Genomic DNA, 20,492 nt, shown 5'->3' with positions numbered 1-20,492 from the left:
CGAAAGTAATCTTCGTGTAGGTACGGATAAGTCTTCCTCTTATCGTATAGCCGTATGTCACGGGCTAATTTCTCTAGTTTACGATTCTGAGTTGTTAGGTCAAAATCTTTAAGTGTGGCTTCAAGGTTATTCAGGGTTTCCTTTGCACTCTCAAAATTGGCATCTGCTGCTATCTCAGCTTTTAGGGTCTTGATTTCAGCAGAGATCAGTTGGACTTGGTCGGCGGCAGTTTCCACACCCAGAACCATCCAATGGCGGGAGCAATTGTTGGCGACGTGGCTGAACCCTTCTTTAAACTTGGGGACCTCTATGAAGATGGCCGGTTCAATCTTAATTTGTAGCCCCACCGGAATGATATTTTCTTTTAGATACCTTGTCAGAAGATGACCATGCCATCTGGTGCGGACCAGTTTCTTCTCCAATCGCTCAAGCCGGGAGATTTTATCTTTGAGTGTAAAGTCAATGGTTGGAATATTCGTTGAGACAAAGAAATTGTCAGGATTTTCCAAAAGTTTGTCTATATAATCCTCAGAGTATGAGAGGAGTTCTCTTTCGACCATGGTGTGCTAAGCCCAACTTAATTGGACATAAGAACCTCGCAGACCAGCGTCTGCTCGAAGTAGTGTAGAATTGGGGGGTTCTACCCAAATATAGTCACTGGGACCTGGGCATGCTAAGTACTAAGAGGAAGGGGTCCCAATCTGGATAAGAACACAAAATGAAAATAATAGAAAAAACCAATCACATAGACACTAAATCCAACCACATTGTTTTAATCACAATGGGGACGAGTATTCAATATCATAAATATGCAAAGATTTAACAAAAGGTGGAGCAATGCCCCTGGGAAAGGGGGGGTGTACGTGAAATTGTGAGGAAATTGTGAAGAGGAGGGAATTCAGGTGACAGAATAATCAATACTTCAAGATGAACTCATTACAATGGTTACATACTATGTACAAGACAAAGACATAAAGTTCAAATTGTACTTTAAGATATGTCATACTCCACACAGTACAATATATGAAGAGTTGGGACGTGGAGGTGATAGTTAAAAACAAACAGTTGTCGACGTTTCGACCCTCTGGAGTGCGCAGGTATGCTTAATGTCCTTGCAACGGGGTCTTCTTCAGGACAGGGGAGGGGGAGACCACCTATTTAATATATACAAATGGGAGTATTATTTTCGATTTATAAGTAAGGGATATTATTTCCATTATTTGGATATGACAAAGAAAAACACACACTGGTCAGTCTAATACTCGGGTTGGCGGGAATACATGATTAGACATTGACATTCTTTATGATCGGCATTTAATGAGATCATAAATTGGAATGACATTAATCAAACTCCAAATCACCGTGAATGATTAAAGAGCGAGTGAAGCCGGTGACCCGCCCCATGGTGGTACAAAATGGCAGGAGACAAAGGACAAGGTATACATTGGATTGCCTGTCATTACCTTAATATCGTAAGTGCTGGCGTCGTTATGGTCGGGTACACCCTTTTGATGTGTCTGCAAAGAGAATACAGACATACTGTCTAATATATGGCCAATTGTATAGTGGAAAGGACAACAAATGTGTCCGCGCAGTCTAACCGGGAGCGCAACTTATAATTTCTTTCTAATTTTGCTTTGATAGACTCGACATCATTGTCTGCCAATTGAACGATCTCAGTCCCTGCACCTCCGAATGTTCCCTGCGGAGTGATTATCCCGACGGGGTAAGTGCTTTACCGCATTCCGCTTCAATGTGGTTATGCTCAGACCCTGTGAGAATCTGTGCGCGGACACATTTTTTGTCCTTTCCACTATCCACTATACAATTGGCCATATATTAGACAGTATGTCTGTATTCTCTTTGCAGACACATCAAAAGGGTGTACCCGACCATAACGACGCCAGCACTTACGATATTAAGGTAATGACAGGCAATCCAATGTATACCTTGTCCTTTGTCTCCTGCCATTTTGTACCACCATAGGGCGGGTCACCGGCTTCACTCGCTCTTTAATCATTCACGGTGATTTGGAGTTTGATTAATGTCATTCCAATTTATGATCTCATTAAATGCCGATCATAAAGAATGTCAATGTCTAATCATGTATTCCCGTCAACCCGAGTATTAGACTGACCAGTGTGTGTTTTTCTTTGTCATATCCAAATAATGGAAATAATATCCCTTACTTATAAATGGAAAATAATACTCCCATTTGTATATATTAAATAGGTGGTCTCCCCCTCCCCTGTCCTGAAGAAGACCCAGTTGCAAGGACATTAAGCATACCTGCGCACTCCAGAGGGTCGAAACGTCGACAACTGTTTGTTTTTAACTATCACCTCCACGTCTCAACTCTTCATATATTGTACTGTGTGGAGTATGACATATCTTAAAGTACAATTTGAACTTTATGTCTTTGTCTTGTACATAGTATGTAACCATTGTAATGAGTTCATCTTGAAGTATTGATTATTCTGTCACCTGAATTCCCTCCTCTTCACAATTTCCTCACAATTTCACGTACACCCCCCCTTTCCCAGGGGCATTGCTCCACCTTTTGTTAAATCTTTGCATATTTATGATATTGAATACTCGTCCCCATTGTGATTAAAACAATGTGGTTGGATTTAGTGTCTATGTGATTGTTTTTTTCTATTATTTTCATTTTGTGTTCTTATCCACATTGGGACCCCTTCCTCTTAGTACTTAGCATGCCCAGGTCCCAGTGACTATATTTGGGTAGAACCCCCCCAATTGTATGCCATCAAACTCAAACAGTGGATCAACAACTGGGCCGACACCCTTGCCCCACTCAAGACCTCCGCAACCAATCACACCAACAAGAAAGCTACTTGGTTCACCGAAGACCTCCGGGCCTCAAAACACACCTGTCGGAAAGTGTATGAGAACTGGCTCCGCAACCAAACACCAGACAGCTGCACAGCCCACAAGCACACCACCCACAAAAACCACCAACTCATCAGGAATAACAAGAGGACCGCCTTCAGGGACCGCCTACTCAACAACACACACAACACAAAAGGGCTATTCTACATCGTGAAAAGACCTCTCCAACTCCACCTACAACACCAACGACATTCCACCATCACAAGACCTGTGCGATTCACTGGCCAGCTTCTTTGAGCGCAAGATCGCCGACATCCACAACAGCTTCAACACTGACACCCCTCATCCTCCGCTGAAACCACCACCCCTGCGACCCCCAGCCGCACCATTCGCCTGACCGCCTGGTCCAACATCAGCAAAGTAAACACCATCAAGACCATGAACTCCATCCACTCCGGATCCCCATCTGACCCATGCCCTCACCACGTTTTCAATAAAGCAAGCACAGCCATCGCACCACATCTCCGATAGACAATTAACTTCTCTTTCAAGACTGCAACCTTTCCGGAGAGCTGGAAGCACACCGAGATCAACGCCCTACTGAAGAAACCCAAGGTGGACCCCAATGACCTCAAGAGCTTCCGGCACATCTCCTTGCTCACTTTCCCAGCGACAGTCACAGAGAAAATTGTCAAAAGACAGCTGACCCACTACCTCAAAGGCAAAAACATCCTGGAACCATCCCAGACCGGCTTTTGCAGCAACCACAGCACCGAGATCGCCCTCATTGCCACCACCAACAACATTTAGATCCTGAGGGACAAAGGAGGAACAGCCGCACTCATCCTTCTGGACCTAGCAGCAGTCTTCGACACGGTGTGCCACTGCACCCTAACAGCACGCCACCACGACGCTAGGATCCAAGAGAAGGCCCTGGCCTGGACCACGTCCTTCCTCTCCGGCAGAACCCAGAGCTTCCGCCACCCACCCTATTGCTGAAATACCACGAGATCATCTGCGGCGTCCCACAGGGATCATCCCTCAGCCCAACGCTGTTCAATATCTTCATGGCACCACTCACCCACGTCGCTCGACAACACAGCCTCAACATCAACTCCTACGCCAACGACACCCAACTAATCATATCCCTCACCAATGCCCTACACACCACCAAAGCCAACCTCCACAGGGGAATGAAGGACGGTGCAGAATGGATGAAGGTCAGCAGGCTGAAGCAGAAATAAGAGAAGACGGAGGTCCTCATCCTCAGAACCACCCCATCATCCTGGGACAACACCTGGTGGCCAACATCACTAGGAACAGCCCCAGCACCCATCGACCACACACACAATCTGGATGTCATCCTCAAATCCACCCTCTCCATGACCAAGCAAGTGTAGGCTCTCTCCGCGTCATGCTCGAACACCCTACGAATACTCTGCAGGATCTTCAAATGGATCACCTCTAACACAGGAATAAGCATCACCCAGGCACTCATCACCAGCACACTGGACTGCGGGTACACCCTCTATGCGTGAACAACAAACAAGCTCCTGAGACGGCTGCAACGCATCCAGGATGCCTCGGCACCACTGATCACGGACCCCCAATGCAGTAACATCACGCGCCACCTGAGAGGTCTGCATTGACTCACCGTCAACAAGAGGATCACCTTCAGACTCCTCATCCACGCACATAAAGCGCTGCACAACGCCGGACCAGCATACCTCAATGGCCAACTCAGCTTCTACACCTCCACCTGCAGCCTCCACTCTGCTAACCTCGCCCTTGCAACAGTTCCACGCATCCGCAACACCACTGCCGGCAGAAGATCCTTCTTCCACCTCACCGCCAATACCTGGAACAGTCTCCAAACAAACTTACGTCAGACCCAGGACATGTTGGCCTCCAGAGAACTCCTCAAGACCTGACTCTTCGATCAGTAGCAGTCCCCTCCCCCCGCCCCTTGAAACGCTCAAAGGTATGTAGCGTACTTTACAAAAATCCTAATTGATTGAGAGTCCCACTGTCAACTGCAGGATCACCTTCATACTCCTCAGCCACACTCAGTAGGCACTCCACAACCACTGGCCCAATAAAACAATATATGGACGTCTCCCATCCAACACCACGTTGCCTGTAGTCCATCCAACCTGCCTTGCCCTGTGCCACATTCATCACTTCCACAGTCCAAATACATGCGGGTGATATTTCGCACACAACAACAAAGAGACCTGGTAGTCCCTCACTGGAGACAGACACATTACCCATGACCTGTACACCTTCATGACCTTCCGTAACTGTCTGTCAGAGCAGTATGGCACCCAGCCCACCCCCCCCAGCAGATAGTAACCATCACGTGTGAGTATTTCCCTCCATGGATGTAGTTGATCATACATTGTGACCTTTGTGTGTCCACAACCAGGCTCAGATCCCACTGTATGGATGGCTTGAGTTTGTTCAGCACTCTGGCATACTTTGAGATATCCCTACACGTATGTCGTTGACTCACGTAAAAAATTAAATCAACAACAATATGTATTGTGTTTGTTCTTTTTAATTCTCCATCTTGTGAGTGAATTGTGAGTAGGGGTTAGGTGCTGTACAAAGATGTGGGGAATCCAAAGTTCACAGAGGGAGATGTGATGCCTTGCAGTTTTAGTTGACAGAGTCAAGACCACAGTGTTTGGCATCATTGGTGACACTGCGACCAGCAAGCCCATGTGGGAGAGTCAGACAGTCAATAAGGTGATGCTGTTGCACACAATGGCAAGAAGCCAGACCAGTGACCTGGGAGATGCACATGGCCCTCTGCCTCTCAACGTCTTCTCCGTGGACGACCCACCTTCCTTGGGGGACCCTCATGTGCAGGTCTTGACGATGCCTGGGACTCTCCGTTGGATGATTCCACCTCCTCCTCCCTCCCTGTGCCTCTTTGGAGTCTTTGCCTCGATGTTTCTGGCCTGGTGACACAGGGAGGGTGCTGCATGTTGTCAGCAATCCGACGGAGTGGGTGGCTAATGTCTCTATGCACCGCCAAGAGCTCAGCCAGTGTTGCCTTCATCCGTCCAAGTTGTCATTGTTGACTGGTTTTTTAAAGCGATGAGGGCCCCCACTCCCTGGCTGAACTCCCTGGTGTCCCGCTGGTAGTCCTCCATGATGTTTCTGAGTTCAGACATACCGGGCCCTGCAGCTTGCTGGTCAGGTTCTCGCTTCCGCCTTGAGCCACTCCCACTACCCCTGCCTACACGAGCCAGGCCTGCTGTTGCACATCAGGGCGCCGGGACCCCTGAGGGTTGACAGTGGTGGTGTTGTCTGCCACCTCCTGGGTGACCGGCTAACCGTGTCCCTCATTGTCAGACTGGCTCAGTTGTGTATTGTGGGCATGGCTCCGAGCTGTCTGCTGGGATGTGTCAGGAATGGGTGTGGTGGTTGGCGCAGATGCCCCTGATCCAGTTGCTGCACGGGTTTGGGATCCAGAGGTGCCAGGTTGATCGGGGTCATCCATGGAGTGGTGAGAGGCATCACTGTTGCTGGGGTCAGGGTCCTGTGGAGCCTGGGACTGTGATCCATCTTCCCCCTGGTTGGGGTTAGATTGTGCACGTTACCCTGTGGGTGTGAGAGACAGACAATATTAATGACATTTAAGAGAATATGTACTTTTCATGTACATAGTCCTTATCAGTGTTACACCTGCTTATGATTTTGCTCACTGTTCACTTGTGATGTCACATTGATCTGTGTTCACGACTCATTTCAATGTGAGGGTCTATTTACAATGAATTGCACAGGCAGACATATCAGCAGGGATTTGGCTGTCATTGTGCACCACAGCTATGCCAGCAAGGATGCAAGACAGTAACACTGCAGATCACCATGGTGGAAATAGCGAACAACTGCATCACGCATCTGTGCCATAGAAGTGGCACATTGCTGGAGTTGTGTTGCTGGAACAACGCAGATCCAGCAATGCTCTGTGTGGGCCTATCTGCACAATGCTCTGTCAATCCTTACGTATGCTTCAGGCATGCACGGGGTTTTGAGGCAGCATGCCCATACAAGTGGCAGAGTGAAATGTTTAAGATTTCAATCAGCCACTTTTGGGAGGTGTTGCTGTGACATGACGGACAGCCACTGCCCACCACACCACAACTACACCACAACCAGTACACCTACTTCTGGTGCAGTGCTTTAGAATGTTGTAAATCTCCCAGGTGCATCACCTTGTCAATACCCAGCACCTTTGCACTAATATTTGTGTCTCCGCTGCGTCAGTAAGGTGTAGCTACGGCATCGTGATATGAATGCAAGGGACTTGTGAATCAGCCCTGTGCATTTCTTGCTGGAATGCTTCATCTGATTGGGATTTGTTGTGTTACATGACGTTTGTGGCAATGGGGCACTACATTGCCTGGCCCAGCTTGCTATGTTTAGGTAAGGAGTGTGTGTGACAGGCTGTGCTGGTATTTGGAGTGTGATTTGCTACTGTGCCTCACTCATGGTGTGGCTGTACCCCCATGGAGCATGCTGCCATGACCGTGGTTGTGAGTTACTGTGCAAGATATCTGACCTTGTTGTCCTAATGTTAGTGTTTGCAGTGGTCACAGGAGGGCCTTGTGCTGCATACCCCAGGGCCCAGTGTCAGCTATGTTGTCAGTACTTTCTCACTCCCTGTACAATAAGCATGGTCCATGTGTGTGTACCTGGACCATATGGGATGAGTGGGACACTGCTGTAAGTGATGTGTTGCTATGGCACTATCAGGACTGTCACAGGTTAGGGCTGTAAACATACACACAAGTAGTTGTTGTATGATAATGATAATGCCCCCCTTTCACTGAGCTCTGCTGGGGGTCCTGTGCACCCACCCCTCCTACGTCTGGGCACTGCTGGGAGTCCTGTACACCCACCCCTCATATGTCTGGGCACTGCTGGGAGTCCTCTGCACCCACTCCTGTCATGTCTGGGCACTGCTGGGAGTCCTCTGCACATACCCCTAGCATGTCTGGGCACTGCTGGGAGTCCTCTGCACCCACCCCTGTCATGTCTCCGCACTGCTGGGATTCATATCCACACCCCCCTCCTATGTCTGGGCACTGCTGGGAGTCATATCCACCAACCCCTGTCATGTCTGGGCACTGCTGGGAGTCATATCCACCCACCCCTGTCATGTCTGGGCACTGCTGGGAGTCCTCTGCACCCACCCCTGTCATGTCTCGGCACTGCTGGGAGTCATATCCACACCCCCTCCTGTGTCTGGGCACTGATGGGAGTCATATCCACCCACCCCAGTCATGTCTGGGCACTGCTGGGAGTCATATCCACCCACCCCTGTCATGTCTGGGCACTGCTGGGAGTCCTGTGCACCCACCCCATCTATGTCTGGGCACTGCTGGGAGTCATATCCACACCCCGCTCCTATGTCTGGGCACTGCTGGGAGTCCTCTGCACCCACCCCTGTCTTGTCTCGGCACTCCTGGGAGTCATATCCACACCCCCCTCCTATGTCTGGGCACTGCTGGGAGTCCTCTGCACCCACCCCTGTCATGTCTCGGCACTGCTGGGAGTCATGTCCACACACCCCTCCTATGTCTGGGCACTGCTGGGAGTCCTGTGCCCCCACCCCTCCTATGTCTGGGCACTGCTGGGAGTCATATCTACACCTCCCTCCTATGTCTGGGCACTGCTGGGAGTCCTCTGCACCCACCCCTGTCATGTCTCGGCACTGCTGGGAGTCATATCCACACCCCCTCCTATGTCTGGGCTCTGCTGGAAGTCATATCTGCCCACCCCTGTCATGTCTGGGCACTGCTGGGAGTCATATCCACACCCCCTTCAATGTCTGGGCACTGCTGGGAGTCCTCTGCACCCACCCCTGTCATGTCTGGGCACTGCTGGGAGTCATATCCACCCACCCCTGTCATGTCTGGGCACTGCTGGGAGTCCTCTGAACCCACCCCTGCCATATCTGGGCACTGCTGGGAGTCATATCCACACCCCCTTCCTATGTCTGGGCACTGCTGGGAGTCATATCCACCCACCCCTGTCACGTCTGGGCACTGCTGGGAGTCATATCCACACCCCCCTTTTATGTCTGGGCACTGCTGGGAGTCATATCCACACCCCCTCCTATGTCTGGGCACTGCTAGGAGTCATTTCGAAACACCCCTCCTATGTCTGGGCACTGCTGGGAGTCATATCCACCCACCCCTGTCATGTTTGCGCACTGCTGGGAGTCATATCCACCCACCCCTGTCATGTCTGGGCACTGCTGGGAGTCCTCTGCACCCACACCTGTCATGTGTGGGCACTGCTGGGAGTCTTCTGCACCCACCCCTGTCATGTCTCGGCACTGCTGGGAGTCATATCCACACACCCCTCCTATGCCTGGGCACTGCTGGGAGTCATATCCACCCACCCCTGTCATGTCTGGGCACTGCTGGGAGTCATATCCACCCACCCCTGTCATGTCTGGGCACAGCTGGGAGTCCTCTGCACCCACCCCTGTCATGTCTGGGCACTGCTGGGAGTCATATCCACACCCCCCTCCTATATCTGGGCACTGCTGGGAGTCATATCCACCCACCCCTGTCATGTCTAGGCACTGCTGGGAGTCCTCTGCACCCACCCCTGTCATGTCTGGGCACTGCTGGGAGTCATATCCACACCCCCCTCCTATTTCTGGGCACTGCTGGGAGTCCTCTGCACCCACCCCTGTCATGTCTAAGCACTGCTGGGAGTCATATCCACACCCCCCTCGTATGTCTGGGCACTGCTGGGAGTCCTAATCATCCACCCCTCATATGTGTGTCCTGTGCTGGGAGTCCACCCATGTAACATGAGTTGTTTGTATACTCACCAGGCTCCACAACTCCTTCAATTCCATGTACTCCCACCGGTGGTAGCAGGGCCATGACCTTCTCCTCCCAGGGCTGGTACTGTACTGCTCTGCGGGGACCACCACCTCCAGTGTACTGGCTCTGGGCTTAGTCCTCGACCATTTTCCGCTTGACCATCCTCCGCAGATCGTACCACCTGGCCTGGCAAACCGTCCTGGTACGCCTGATGGGTGCAACAGCATTGACCTTACTGATGATCCTCTCCCACATTTGTGTTTTCTCAGCTATGCTGGTCTCTCTGACCAATGCGCCAAACAGCTGTGGCTCGACTCTGATGACCTCATCCACAAGGATCTCCATCTCCTGGTTTGTGAACTTCGGATTCTTTGGTCCTGACATGTTGTGGGGTGAATGTGTTTGGGGGGCGAGGGTGTGTATGGATGGGAGGGTGTGGGTCTGAATGTGAAGAGGGGGTGTGGGTCTGAATGTGATTGGTGGTATGTGTGAAGGTGGATGCGTGCAGTTGTTGATGTGTTGTCAGTCTACAGGTAAATGTGTATGCTGCAAAGGATGCTGGTTTGTGTGTGTGGGCCCTTTTTATTGGTCCATTTGTGGGTGTGGCTTAGTTTGAATTTTTGGTGGATGTGTTATGAGGGGTGGGTCTGAGTTTGACCCTCTGTTTGTCAGTTTGGTTGTGGCCAGGACATTTTTTAGCTATGGTTTGTAGCCAGAAGATATGTTTTGTGGTGTTGTGCGACTCGTTTTCACACTCCTTGTGCTGTTTTAGGGGTACGCGTGAGTTTTTTTGTGGGGGGATTCATTGCGTTCTGTAGTGTGTAGCTCACTCATACGCGACGTATTTCGGGGGTACGCATGGGGTTCGTTGAGGGGGTTCATTTTCGTACTTTATTGTGTGGCTATCTCATACGCGACGTATTTACGGGGTACGCGTGCGCTTCATTGAGGTGGGGTTTGTTTCGTACTTTATTGTGTGGCTCTCTCATACGCAACGTATTTACGGGGTACACGTGCGCTTCGTTGATGGGGGTGTGTTTCGTACTTTATTGTGTGGCTCTCTCATACGCGACATATTTAAGGGGTACGCGTGCGCTTCGTTGATGGAGGGTTTGTTTCGTACTTTATTGCATGGCTCTCTCATACGCGACGTATTTACGGGGTACACGTGCGCTTCATTGATGGGGTTCGTGTCGTACTTTATTGTGTGGCTCTCTCATACGTGACGTTTTCGCAGGGTACGCGTGCGTTTGTTGAGGGGTTGTTCGCTTTTTATTTGATTGTGCGGGTCGCTTATACGCGATGATTTCCGTACAAATCGCACTTCATACATGACATGTAACACGTATGGTTCGTAAACATTTGTACGGAATCTTTGAAAACGGATCGTACTACGCAATTCGGACAGTTTTTTACAAATCGTACGGAAACGGCTATAAATACGAATCGTAGGACGGTTTTCTTTCCCGAATCGGAATCGACCCCAAAATATGTTCCCGGTACCATGCAAACTGGCTCTTGCAAAAACATCTTCAAAGGGCCTTTGAGCAAAAATTATATGATCAGATACACTCTGTCCTACACATGAGAGTTTTAACGGCTTTCAGCTTGTCGTATGCAGAGTTTTCCTTGCTGTTGCCAATCTAAAGCTATTGGACCTGAACTTCCCTTAGCTTTGTGAGCAAACTCCTTCTTAGTCCAACAAGTTTCCTTGTTTTCCATGTATACAGTGTTAACTAATATTCTATGTCTATCTTCTACTTGATCAATACATTTCTTTTCTATATCTGTTAGTATGCAAGCCAAATTATGTATATGTGCATAAGCAGTGTCTAAAGATATCATAGGTGCAAAAGAGTTCTCCAACCTTTCTAGTCTCTTCTAAGTGTTGTACTTATTCAGGTGCTTGTGTACCGGAATTTCTGAAAGTACAACGTCATAACAGGAGAAGTAGTACTCACAATTACCTTTTTCATAGAACATACTAAGAAGCAGGCTACAACTAATACCATATGTTAAAGGCAAGTGACGGTAAGTAATCCCCTCCTATCCTGAGGCAGGAAGTTACATTCCCACATAACCGTCTCTCACTTCCATAGTATCCACATATTCATACAGCAATCTCGCATAAGCATGTAATGTATAATCTTTCTTGGACATGTCCACATAAAGATGGTGGTACAAAAGGGGGTGGTGATGGACGGAGCATCTGAACCAATCAAACACTCACACCCAATCAACAGATCTGGGTTTAATCCATCAACGTTCTTTAGCCCACTCTGCCACCCCAGTTCAGACATGGTCATATGCAAATCAGTCTGACCCTGTGCCTCATGGGAACAGTCCAGCCCGAATTGCCAAGCCATGCCTTCCCTGGACCGGAAACAAGCTTCCTAGGACCGGTTTCTGGCATTTCAGCCATCTTCAGCCAGGCTTGCTTGAATCCAGTGGCAAAGTGAGCAAGGGACTCAAGTCTGAGCATTCCCTGCCAACTTATGGCGAACAAAGCGGTACAAAAGGGGGTGCTGATGGACGGAGCATCTGAACCAATCAAACACTCACATCCAGTCAACAGATCTGGGTTATATCCAACACCGTTCTTTAGCAAACTCTGCCACCCCAGTTCAGACATGTCCATATGCAAATCAGTCTGACCCTGTGCCTCATGGGAACAGTCCAGCCCGAACTGCCAAGCCATGCCTTCCCTGGATCGGAAACAAGCTTCCCAGGACCGGTTTCTTGCATTTCAGCCATCTTCAGCCGGGCTTACTTGAATCCAGTGGTAAAGTGAGCAAGGGACTCACGTCTGAGCATACCCTGCCAACTTATGGTGAATAAAGCGGTACAAAAGGGGGTGGTGATGGACGGAGCATCTGAACCAATCAAACACTCACACCCAGTCAATAGATCTGGGTTTAATCCATCACCGTTCTTTATCCCACTCTGCCACCCCAGTTGAGACATGGCCATATGCAAATCAGTCTGACCCTGTGCCTCATGGGAACAGTCCAACCCGAACTGCCAAGCCATGCCTTCCCTGGACCGGAAACAAGCTTCCTAGTACCGGTTTCTTGCATTTCAGCCATCTTCAGCCGGGCTTGCTTGAATCCAGTGGCAAAGTGAGCAAGGGACTCACGTCTGAGCATACCCTGGCAACTTATGGTGAACAAAGCGGTACAAAAGGGGGTGGTGATGGACGGAGCATCTGAACCAATCAAACACTCACACCCAGTCAACAGATCTGGGTTTAATCCATCTCCGTTCTTTATCCCACTCTGCCACCCCAGTTCAGAAATGGCCATATGCAAATCAGTCTGACCCTGTGCCTCATGGGAACAGTCCAGCCTGAGCTGCCAAGCCATGCCTTCCCTGGACCGGAAACAAGCTTCCTAGGACCGGTTTCTGGCATTTCAGCCGTCTTCAGCCAGCTTGCTTGAATCCAGTGGCAAAGTGAGCAAGGGACACGTCTGAGCATACCCTGCCAACTTATGGCGAACCAAGCGGTACAAAAGGGGGTGCTGATGGATGGAGCATCTGAACCAATCAAGCACTCACATCCAGTCAACAGATCTGGGTTTAATCCAACACCGTTATTTAGCCCACTCTGCCACCCCAGTTCAGACATGTCCATATGCAAATCAGTCTGACCCTGTGCCTCATGGGAACAGTCCAGCCCGAACTGCCAAGCCATGCCTTCCCTGGATCAGAAATAAGCTTCCTAGGACCGGTTTCTTGCATTTCAGCCATCTTCAGCCGGGCTTGCTTGAATCCAGTGGCAAAGTGAGCAAGGGACTCACATCTGAACATACCCTGCCAACTTATGGTGAACAAAGCGGTACAAAAGAGGATGGTGATGGACGGAGCATCTGAACCAATCAAACACTCACACCCAGTCAATAGATCTGGGTTTAATCCATCACCGTTCATTATCCCACTCTGCCACCCCAATTCAGACATGGCCATAAGCAAATCAGTCTGACCCTGTGCCTCATGGGAACAGGCCAGCCCGAACTGCCAAGCCATGCCTTCCCTGGACCGGAAACAAGCTTCCTAGGACCGGTTTCTTCATTTCAGCCATCTTCAGCCGGGCTTGCTTGAATCCAGTGGCAAAGTGAGCAAGGGACTCACGCCTGAGCATACCCTGCCAACTTATGGTGAATAAAGCGGTACAAAAGGGGGTGGTGATGGACGGAGCATCTGAACCAATCAAACACTCACACCCAGTCAACAGATCTGGGTTTAATTCATCACCGTTCATTATCCCACTCTGCCACCCCAGTTCAGACATGGCCATAAGCAAATCAGTCTGACCCTGTGCCTCATGGGAACAGGCCAGCCCGAACTGCCAAGCCATGCCTTCCCTGGACCGGAAACAAGCTTCCTAGGACCGGTTTCTTGCATTTCAGCCATCTTCAGCCGGGCTTGCTTGAATCCAGTGGCAAAGTGAGCAAGGGACTCACGCCTGAGCATACCCTGCCAACTTATGGTGAACAAAGCGGTACAAAAGGGGGTGGTGATGGACGGAGCATCTGAACCAATCAAACACTCACACCCAGTCAACAGATCTGGGTTTAATTCATCACCGTTCTTTATCCCACTCTGCCACCCCAATTCAGACATGGCCATATGCAAATCAGTCTGACCCTGTGCCTCATGGGAACAGTCCAGCCCGAACTGCCAAGCCATGCCTTCCCTGGACCGGAAACAAGCTTCCTAGGACCGGTTTCTGGCATTTCAGCCGTCTTCAGCCAGCTTGCTTGAATCCAGTGGCAAAGTGAGCAAGGGACACGTCTGAGCATACCCTGCCAACTTATGGCGAACAAAACGGTACAAAAGGGGGTGACTAATTTGCTCTACTAAGCTATTCCCAGATCCTAGTGTACCTCATTTTGAGCCAACAGGAGTTGGTGTGGACTTCTCTTGTACGCCACCCCTTGCTCCTCACTTTCAGGTGAACTCAGAACTGACTCTATAATGACTACAGCTATAACTACAATCAGAACGAGTGCACCTACAATACATTTGTGTCTACGATTCATATTTCCAGACTCCATTTAAGAGTAGATCAGATCATTGTTCAAGAAGATGAATGAAACAAAGAGTTTCTTTTCTCCACCAACCTCCACGTCTAAAGTTCTTTGAGCAACTCTTGAGGCCTTGGAAAGTTATTTTCAATAGTCTTTTCCCTACAGTATTTACATAGCTCGGAAGACCTCCTTAGCCCTCTTTTTTTTTCTTCTTTTTCTAGATGGAATCCCTAAATATATTCTTCTTTCACTTAGACCCAGGTTATCTTCTTTATATTGTGTAAATTCACAGTACAAAGTTCAATTCACATCTCTTATAAGATCAGAACCAATTTCCTCAATAACTCATTGCAACCATTTGGCTCTAAGTGCTGCATTCTCTTGAGAAGACTGTGGTGCTCCGAAACATGGAACGTTCACGTCTTCCAGAATCAAGGTTTTTAAGCCACTGAGCCTTGGTGGAAAGAAACAGTCAACAAAAGAAGTGCATTAGTTTCAATCCCAGGTACGCTCAGCAATATCGTGATGACCTGCACCAATATCATGGACCTCACTCTCCCCGGCATTTGCAACCAGATAGATCCACCCAGGACAGGAATACCTTTGACAAGGCACTCAAGCTCTTCTGGACCTTCCTGCATCTTCCGTGTCCTGCTCGGGTACACTCAGATCCAACTCAGAAGTCTCATTTATTGGTTTAGGTTCTCTTTCAGCTGCAAGTCTTAGGTTCTTCCTCCTCTGCTTCACAGGTCAGTCCTTATCTCTAGCTTCTTTCTTTCTTGACTGCACTTGACTTCTTGCCAAACTAGTCTATTCCACTGAGTAAGACGCTCTGTCACTCTCAACTATACCATCTTCCGTAGAGTCTATACCAAGGTCTTGTGTAGCATGACCCCTCTCAGAATGACTTAGGGCGTGTCCAGCCTCTTTAGGTACCTCTACAGCTGGGCTTGTCCCCTCCCGTGACTTTTGAGTCACAGCTAGTAATTCCTATGGAAGAGGAGCTGTTTCTTCTGAGGGTTTTGAAACACAATGTGTGCGTTAGGCATGGACCAAGTTTGGCACTCCGCCACACTTTAAAGAAGTTCTGGTCACCAATTTCACTTGGTATGCATCATGCCTATAAGGATCGAGACAGTTCATCCTCTTGTATCTTTTGATGGGAACCCATTCCCCAGGGTTGAGGTCGTGGCAGAGATCCCTTGATGTGGGTGCAGTCGCTGCTTCAACCTGATGAGACACAGAAAGAACCATGTCAGCCAATCCTTTAAAGTAGTCAAGGATCAAATAATCTGAAATGTTCACAAGCGCATTGACAGGCACTGCAGGCAAACTAATCGCTCCCCCCATCATTATTTCATGGGGTGCCCAACCCAGTTCTCCTGACCAGGATGCTGTGAAGACTCATTAGCACTAAGGGAAGAGCATAGAAACACTTCAAGGACGTCAATGCACACACTTTAGCCAAGCGTGACTTCAGCATACCATTGATCTGCTCCTCCATTCTTGATGCTTCTGGCCTGTCACTACAATGCAGTTTCTGATCCACATGCAGAGCGGCACACAGTAACATCATGACTACATTATGGAAATGTGTCACTCTATCCGACACAAATGTAGCTGGAAATCCGAACCTAGGAATGAGCTCACTTAGATACTGTGAGGCTGTCACATCTCCTAGTCAGGTACCCTCAACCCATTGGGAAAAGATGAACACAACAACCAGAATATACCTCAAACCATTACAAACAGGCATTTCGCCAAACTCCATCTGAATCGGATTGAAGGGACCCCCTGACCTGCCAATGTGGCTCAAGGCAACAACAGTCTTTTTCCCAGCATTCATTTTTTGGCTTGTGAAACACCGGTGACATACAGATTCTGCAACCACTCACATATTTAGATTTGACTAAGTCTGCCTGAACAATCTCACCATGGCATCCCTTCCTCTGTGAGCGGCACCATGAATTTGTCTCACCATTGGGTACAACAGACTAATCAGTAATATCACCCTGCCATCAGCTGACACACAAATGTCACCCTGCCCCTTCTCACAGCCTGCTCTGACCCAACCACCTCTTCTGCAACTTCCCTTTGCAAACAACTCACTTAGTCCCATATATCAGAAGCTGCTAGCATCATATTGAGCTCGGTCTTCTCTACACTCTCACCAATATATTCTCCAGTAAAGCCACATGCATTAAAGGCACAGTAGCGTGCCCCTTCATCAGCATAACGGTTTCCAGTAGTTACAAAATCATTCCCCTTTCTATGGGCTGTGGACTAGATGGCAGCCACTTACCTTGGCAATTGCAACGCATCCAACAGTTGTCTCACATACTCCATGTTTCATATAGGAGAACCAGATAATGTTAGGAATCCCCTCTGCGACCATAGCTGTCCAAAATCATGAACCACACCAAAACTATATTGGCTATAGGTAAAGCTCACGACTCAAACTTATTTAGAGACGGGACCTGCATGCATCATGGCAATGATTTTGGCCACTAGTGCAGAATATACTTCCCTTAAGCAAGTGGCTTCCACCACTCTAGAAATGGTACATAAAGCAAAGGCTGCTCTCAGATTCCTACATTGTCCTTTAAGCATGAGCCATCAACAAAGAGGACCTGTTCAGGACCAGAAAATGGCTCATGACAATGTCAGGTCACGGTTTCGTGCATAGTTCCTTGACATCTAGACAGTCATACAATTCACATTCTTCCCCATCAGCACTTAGAACAGGCAACAAGGTAGCAGGGTTTACCACAGAACACTGCTTAAGGGGCAAGAAGCACCTGGTCACACCATGTCAATCTGTTATTTATCAATAGCTGAGTCTCTGTTCTCATCATCAGATGTTCAACTGAGTGTGGTACATACACTGTAAAAGGATGATCTGCACAATGTTCTCACATCGTTCGATACAAACACCTGTTGCGGCAACGGATTAGAGACATCCAGGCAACGCAGCAGCTACGTGGTGTAAGGTAGCTGAGAAATAGGCCACTGGTCTATTGGAACCTACATGTGTCTAGGTGAGTACAGATGCAGCACAACCCTGCTTTTCATGGCAGAGCGTAGAAAGCTCTTTGTTATAATCAGGCATTCCTAAAGCTGGAGCAAGACACAATAACTCTCAACTCCAGGAAGGCATGCAGTCATTGTCCCAAGGCACTGGATTGCACACATCTTTGTGAGTCAGCATCTGCAAAGGTTTTGCAATCAGGGAAAGGTTGTGAATCCACTGTCGACAGTAGCCAACTATTCTCAATAAACATTCTGACCTTCTTTTGGGTGTTAGGCAGATTCATTTTCATGATAGTCTCTACTCTTTCAGGTGACACCTTCCTCTTGCCCTTTTCAATTCCATGGCTCAAGTACTGCACTTCGTTTAGACAGTACTGAAGCTTACTCCGAGACACCTCATGCCCATTCTCAGCCAGATGGTTCAGTAAGGCAATGGTATTGTCCCTGCAAGCATCATGCATCTCAGACACAATGAGAAGGTTGTTAATGTATTGGACAAGTACTGAGTTTCTGGGAAGAATAAGACCTTCAAGATTCTTTTACAAGATCTGGATGAAGATGGACAGACTTTCAGTATACCCTTGGGGGATACAACACCAAAGGCCTGGCAAAGGTCAATCGTCATAAACCTTTAGGCTTTGCAAGGAATCTAGACTAGGATCACAGATGGATTCGGGACCACGGGACAACATGGAATCACTATTCTGTTGACCTTTAGTAGGTCCTGAACAATGCAATATATTCTGTTAAGTTTCTGCAAACCCATAATAGCAGAATTGCACAGACTTCCTATAATCTCTTTCAGAATGATCTGCATAATCATGGACTCAATTACAAGTTTAATCCCTGCCACAGTTTCAGGAGTCAGGTTGTAATTAGGTGTTATTGGAAATTCTGAAATTGGTTTGACCTGTGTGCAACTGGCTCAACTTCTCGAATCAGCCCAATCTGTCCTCCTGAAAAATCCTACACTACTGCTGAGATGGTATCCCTGAAATCTAGTAGCAAGTCTTACACTGTTAGTAAAGGGAACATGGCAACACAAAGGTTTGGGTGCACCAATTTGAAAGAAATTTCCTCATCATTAATTTGTAACTCAATTCCCTGTGGTGTGCAATAGATGGTACAATTCAGTTTACACAACAGATCACGCCCTAATAGACGCACTGGACTAGAATTGCACAATATAAACTGATGGTGATCCTGGAAAATCCGGATTTTCACAAGCACCTCTTCCGTCAAGGGATTTTTCATTTTTTTATTAGCAACTCCTACAACTGTGATCAATTTCCCCAAGAGGGGCAGGTTTGGGGCTACTGCAGATCTCACAGTAGAACAGGTAGCACCAGTATCAATTAAGAATAAAATCGGATGACCATCCCCATCTGCCTCTACGTAGAGTCCACTCTGGTCTACCTGCAAGACTGCCTCAAGTGTACAGTCTGCTTCACCCCTTAGGGACCGTCATAAGGATGGGTAAAGATCAAATCAACCAGAGCAGAGATTCAATGAAGGGCATCTGGTGGTATGTCCGATTGCCTTGAAGAATTCTAGGAGGCTGAGACACTTGCACTAATTGGTTCTGATTTCCCCCTGCATTAAATAAACTTGGCCTATTCACTGTCTGTAACTGGTTCACTAGTACGCAAAGGGAATCACTGTTCCTTGTGTAGGAAGAAAGAGGAATAAACTTTTGTTGTGTGCTACTCTATCTGTGGGGGACAGTTTATCCTCATCATAATGCCCTCACACATCCCGAAGGATGTCATGCTTCATCATTTGGGCTTTGCTCCTCGTCGGGCTGGCTTTGCAATGCCATACGGGTCCCCCGATGGATCTCTTTATTGGATATCTTTTGATGAGAAGCTGTTTGGGTGTGTTGGTGTAAGTGGCAGCGAAGTTTAAAGTAGTGTGTTAAAAAATGACTGGAGGGAGTGGGTACTATGAAGTAGGGTGATCCCTCTGTCATTGTTAAAACAAAGTGTGTGGTGCTCTTCTAGAGGATATTATGTTCCTCTGTGGCTGGGTATATGTCCCTAATGGACATATATAACGGTGAACACGTTTCGGCTGTATGTGGCCTCAGAAGCAGATCCAAAGCGCTTCTTTAGGACTAAAGGAAGTTCAATTTTAGTATCAGTGGCGGCCTGAACTAACCAGTGACACCAAATATGTAGCAGGGAGTAGCATTTCTGAAAAGAGAAAAAGTGTAGGACAAAAGTATAGTAGCATTAGTATCTTGTCATGGTTGGATATATTGTCCGGGTCATCCATTGGAGGGCCTGGTGAGCATTACCCTTAGCGTGAGTATTATTGCTATAAGTTGGCGTAGGTGCATGTATAATAACAGTGACTTGAATATTTGAAATGTTTTTTTCACAGTATAGTGACAGATATACATAAATAGGTAAAAGATCAATGATTAGATTGTGCCAGTGTAGTTCTTCATCCATATGTGTACTCTGTCGTACATACAGTACCCCTAGGTAAAGTATCCAGATTGATGTGACTCTATGAAAAGGCTCATTCATAAGGTAAGTATATGACTATAACTGTCTAGGCATATAATACCGCAAAGAGGGCCCCACCATTGATGGTAAACCTCAAGATACTGCTGTATTGATTTTTGTAAAATAACTCATGTTTCTCACCCCTTAATATTAGAGTCAGGACCTCATGAGATCGAATCACTGACATAACTTCGAAAGACACAATATCGTCCTACAAAATT

The sequence above is a fragment of the Lissotriton helveticus genome, chromosome 10, assembly GCF_964261635.1.
Source record: "Lissotriton helveticus chromosome 10, aLisHel1.1, whole genome shotgun sequence".
NCBI classification, from domain to species: domain Eukaryota; kingdom Metazoa; phylum Chordata; class Amphibia; order Caudata; family Salamandridae; genus Lissotriton; species Lissotriton helveticus.
This window is presented reverse-complemented; position numbering follows the sequence as displayed.